Raw genomic sequence first — 6,001 nt, 5'->3', positions numbered from 1 at the left:
ATTTTCCTTGAATATCGTGTCAAAGTGTCAAAATTAGCATCATAAATCACGCAATCAAAAGAACTAAAATTTGATTACAATTTTGATAATAAAAATTCAGAATTGAGGGAAATTGGTAATATTAAATTATAGTAGACATTCAAAAATTATAGCAATCTGAAAGTATTGCATGGGAGTAGTAATTAACATGCTAGCTTCACCCATCGCGCGCACATGGAGTACTGGTAGTTTAATGTGATTTTACCAACCCTTGTGTGCAACGCCACTCTAGTGACTAAGCGAGCAGATCATACGACGCCCCGCAATGCAAAACAGTGGTGGGTAGATGGTAGACAGTGGTGGGTAGTGCTAATCTTGTTGGGTGGAGTCTTGAGAATTCACGATTGCAGTGCAGGATTCGTCGCGGCGTTGGCGTATCTTTTTTTTTTGTTGAGAATCCGGTGTTGGCGTATCTAATATGGATCACATCGGTAGAAACGTCAGAGCGAGGAGGCCTTACATGGATTTATGTATGGGTATGTTATATTGTGCAGACTTAACGATTGAGGCAAGCGAGACATGTTTGAGTTAGGGGGGGGGGGGGGGGCAATCACGTAATGCACGAAATCACTAATTAGGCTACCCATAATGGGGTAACTTAGATAGTAACTTAACACATTTCAAAACAAGTAATATTTAATGAGGAAAGAGGTGCTTGTGGTAACATAATATGTTACTGTAACATAGCGTTTTCCGAGGCAAAATGAGTCTATGAGCTAATAAATGAAATCATCTATGACACTACTATTATGTTACTTTGCACTATGAAGGTAGTAACTTATATTAGTATCATATGCATGACACTACTATAAGTTACTCCCCACTATGACCAGCCTTAAGGAGTACTCGTTGCAAAGAACACTCCACTTCCCCAGATTGCGACGAGTGGCGCCCATGCAGCGCGCCACTTGTCGTAACCTGGGAGTTTTCCCTTTTTTCGTAGATCCGTTTGTTCAAAATGTTTTATCTTTTAAACAGTCCAAATCTCGAACCGTTTTCATTATTGGACTCCTCACGTCGAGATCTTCAAAACTAGATCCCATGTTGATAGGTTTTAACGAACTTTTTTTATGAAAAAAACCGGACGAAAAAAACCGAACCGAGAGCATGGTTTTTTTTCTTTCCGAAAGAGGCACGCTAGTGCCTCTCGCGAAATCACCCCCGTGCCTCTTGTGGAAACAAAACCGTGACTCTCGTGGAAGAAAAAAAACAGAAAACACGTTTTTTTTTCGTTTCCGAGAGGAACGATCGTGACTCTCGCGAAAGCACAACCGTGCCTCTCGCGAAAGAAAAAAAAACAGAAAACGCGTATTTTTTTTCCCCTTTCTAAGAGGCACGTCCGTGACTCTCACCAAAGCACAAATGTGCCTCTCGCGGAAGCAAAACCGTGACTTTCGCGAAAGAAAAAAAACAGAAAACGCGTTTTGTTTTTCCCTTTCCGAGAGGCACGGCCGTGACTCTCGCGAAAGCACAACCGTGCCTCTCGCATAAGCAAAACCGTGACTCTCGCAAAAGAAAAAAAAACAGAAAACACGTTTTTTTTCGTTTTCGAAAGGCACGGCCGTGACTCTCGCTAAAGCACAACCGTGCCTCTTGCGAAAAAAACCGTGACTTTCGCGAAAGAAAAAAACATGTTTTTTTCGTGCAAAAAAAATCAATTTTTTTATCGAAAAGCTAAGGAAGACCGGGAGAAAACCAAAACGTCGAAAAAACCCGGGAAAAAACCGTTTAAAAAGCCAAAAACGCATGCAAAAAATAAAAATAAAATAAAATCCGGAGGGAGCATCTAGAGCGCGACACGCGGCGAATGGCTGAGAGCGCGCCAAGTGGCGCTGATCGTTGCGAGGCTCCCGAAGGAGCGCTCGTTAACTAGTTGCTCCCTGTAATGCATCGCTATTTTCTCAAAAGAGAAAATGTAATGCAGTCGCTAATTACAGGTTATGCTCGATCGTTAGGGGGGGGGCAGGCCCCTGCTCACCCCTGGCTCCGCCACCCTGTTCTTGTTTTTTTGGTTGAACGTATTGGTCGGGATTGTATGGCAATGGCGATGTCTTTTGGTACGAATAATGTCTCCCGCGTCCTACCCCATTCTGATGGTGCGAATAGCGTTGTCGGAGGATGTGTGGAGTGTGTTTCCGTCGGATCTTGCGGGATTCGGTTGGTGATGGTCTTCGGTGGATCTATTTGGATTCAATTTTTCTTGGTCTTAATTCGTCTAGTTATAGTTTGATCTTTCTAATCTAGAATTCGCTTCATCGGTGATGATTGCTGCTCTAGTGCGCTGGTCCTTTGGGACCTTAGCATTACGACTTTTCGACTATCTACTACAGCAAGGCTTGCCCGGCTCCAGTGACGGAGGGGCGATGACGGTGGCGCTCCTTCGGCTCGCACCATCGCTAGGTGATCCATAGACCTGGTTGTAATATTTATTACCTCTAATATTCATTGTACTGCCATGATTGATGAATAGAATGAAAATTTCTCTCTTAACAAAAAAGAAAACTACATGGTACTTTTTTCCATGAATAAAACTAGACGATATTGTGTACGTTGTTGCCAAAATTTGTTGTTATATATTTCAACAAAGTTGGAACATGAACATTTTATTTATTTATTATATAAATGTAGATTTTTTATGAAATATAAGTAGTGTGATAGCTTTCATATGCATGGTTTCATGTTGTGGTGAAACTTTTTTCATGCATGGTAGCATGTTGATGTGGTCCTTTTTCCAATGCATGGTGACATGGTGACGTGACATAATTGCATGTTCAGATAAATAGAAGTAGCGGGGATTATTTTCTTAGGTATATATATGATTTGTAATTGATGTATATTATCATTTGTATGTCTGATGCCACTTAGATTTTAGAGATTCATAGCAAAGACATGCAGCTCATATTTTGTGCTACAACCCTGACGCCGACCGACCGCTCCTTGATGCTGTCGTCGCCGTTCCTGGACACGCTAGCCACCCCAGACACCGTCTACGTAGGGCAGATCGTCCATCAACACTGGCTCCCATCGAGTGCCCTACTTCTGGCGCACCCTCCCACCTCGTCTCCCACACCTATACATCGCCCGGTGCATCTTGGACCGTTGGAAATCATTGTCATCCATCTAGCACACCACTTTTTATTGAAATGTTCGAACGGGGCATGACCACCTTTTGTTGCACAATTGCAGGGGCAGATGATGGACATGGTTGAAGAGTTTTTATACAATAAGTTCATGGAATCATCGACAACGACCGACAACCGTGATGGCTATGAATTGGCGATAATGTTGAGTCTTCTCAAAACAATAGAGAAAGAAGATGAGCATGTTCTCTACTTCAAAGGTCTATGCTAACCAACAAAGGGCATAGGGCCATGTTGATCTCTATGGTGACTATTTTGCAGCTAATCCTACCTTTCCATAAAGCCACCTTCATCGCTTCTGGATGTGCAAGCATGTGTTCTTGCGCATTGTGGAGGGTGTCACGAAATAGGATAATTACTTCATGCCGAAGAGGAATTGCACTAGACTACTTGTGTTTTCTTCTCTCAAAAAATGTAGCATTGTGATGAAGATGGTTGCATATAGTACATCTGGAGACACAATTATGAGTACGTTCAGAACGTAAAGAGCACATGCATTGAAGCAATGGTCAGATTTTGCCACTGCAATAATGGAGTTGTTTGGAAGAGAGAACCAGATGACTTATATAGGCTATTGGCACTTAGAGAATCAAGAGCATTTTATGGTATGCTTGGATTCGTCTGTTGTATGCTATAGGAATGGAAAAGGTAGCCAAGATCTTTGCAAGGGCAATACCAAGGTCATACTAAAGAGCTCGCCATCATACTAGAAGCAGTTACATGACATGGTTGTTGGGGAACGCAGTATTTCAAAATTTTACCTACGAACACGCAAGATCTATCTAGGAGATGCATAGCAACGAGAGGGGAGAGTGAGTCTACGTACCCTCGTAGACCGAAAGAGAAAGCGTTTAGTAACGTGGTTGATGTAGTCGAACGTCTTCGCGATCCAATCGATCCAAGTACCGAACGCACGGCACCTCCGCGATCAGCACACGTTCAGCTCGATGACGTCCCTCAAACTCTTGATCTAGTTGAGGCCAAGGGAGAGTTCCATCAGCACGACGGTGTGATGACGGTGATGATGAAGTTACCGACGCAGGGCTTCGCCTAAGCACTACAACGATATGACCGAGGTGTGTAACTGTGGAGGGGGGCACCGCACACGGCTAAATGATTAATTTATGTGTCTTTGGAGTTCCCCCTCCCCACGTATGTAAAGGGGGAGTAGAGGAGGTCGGCCCTAGGAGGGGGCCGCCATGGGGGGAGTCCTACTTGGACTCCTAGTCCAAGTAGGATTCGGTCCCCCCTTTCCTAGTCCAAGTAGGAGAAGAAGGGAAAGAGGAGAGAAGAGAAGGAAGGAGGGGCGCCGCCCCCTCCCCTTGTCCAATTAGGACCGGGCAGGGGGGAGCCACCTCTAGCTGGCCCTCTCTCTTCTCCACTAAGGCCCATTGTGGCCCATTAATCCCTCGAGGGGTTCCGGTAACCCCCCGGTACTCTGGAAAATGCCCAAACCTATCTGAAACCTTTCCGGTGTCCAAACATAACCTTCCAATATATCAATCTTTATGTCTCGACCATTTCGAGACTCCTCGTCATGTCCGTGACCTCATCCGAGACTCCGAACAAACTTCGGTTCATCAAAACATGAAACTCATAATACAAATAGTCATCAAATGTTAAGCGTGCGGACCCTACGGGTTCGAGAACTATGTAGACATGACCGAGACATATCTTTGATAAATAACCAATAGCGGAACCTGGATGCTCATATGGGCTCCTACATATTCTACAAAGATCTTTATCGGTCAAACCGCATAACAACATACGTTGTTACCTTTGTAATCGGTATGTTACTTGCCCGAGATTCGATCGTCGGTATCATCATACCTAGTTCAATCTCGTCACTGGCAAGTCTCTTTACTCGTTCTGTAATGCATCATCCCATGGCTAACTCATTAGACACATTTCTTGCAAGGCTCATAGTGATGTGCATTACCGAGAGGGCCCAGAGATACCTCTCTGATACACGGAGTGACAAATCCTAATCTTGATCTATGCCAACTCAACAAACACCATCGAAGACGCTTGTAGAGCATCTTTATAATCACCCAGTTACATTGTGACGTTTGATAGCACACAAGGTGTTCCTTCGGTATTCGGGAGTTGCATAATATCATAGTGTGAGGAACATGTATAAGTCATGAAGAAAGCAATAGCAGAAAAAACTAAACGATCATTATGCTAAGCTAACGGATGGGTCTTGTCCACACATCATTCTCTAATGATGTGATCATGTTCATGAAATGACAACACATGTCTATGGCTAGGAAACTTAACCATCTTTGATCAACGAGCTAGTCAAGTAGAGGCATACTAGGGACACTTTGTTTGTCTATGTATTCACACATGTACTAAGTTTCCGGTTAATACAATTCTAACATAAATAATAAACATTTATCATGATATAAGAAAATATAAATAACAACTTTATTATTGCCTCTATAGCATATTTCCTTCAATCTCCCACTTGCACTAGAGTCAATAATCTAGATTACATAGTGATGATTCTAACACCCATGGAGTCTTGGTGCTGATCATGTTTTGCTCGTGAGAGAGGCTTAGTCAATGGGTCTGCAACATTTATATATGTATGTATCTTGCAAATCTCTATGTCTCCCTCCTTGACTTGATCACGGATGGAATTGATGCGTCTCTTGATGTGCTTGGTTCTCTTGTGAAATCTGGATTCCTTTGCCAAGGCAATTGCACCCGTATTGTCACAAAAGATTTTCATTAGACCCGATGCACTAGGTATTACACCAAGATCGGATATGAACTCCTTTATCCAGACTCCTTCATTTGCTGCTTCCGAAGAAGCT

The sequence above is a fragment of the Triticum aestivum genome, chromosome 1A (assembly GCF_018294505.1).
Source record: "Triticum aestivum cultivar Chinese Spring chromosome 1A, IWGSC CS RefSeq v2.1, whole genome shotgun sequence".
NCBI lineage: Eukaryota > Viridiplantae > Streptophyta > Magnoliopsida > Poales > Poaceae > Triticum > Triticum aestivum.
Note: the sequence above shows the minus strand (reverse complement) of the source record.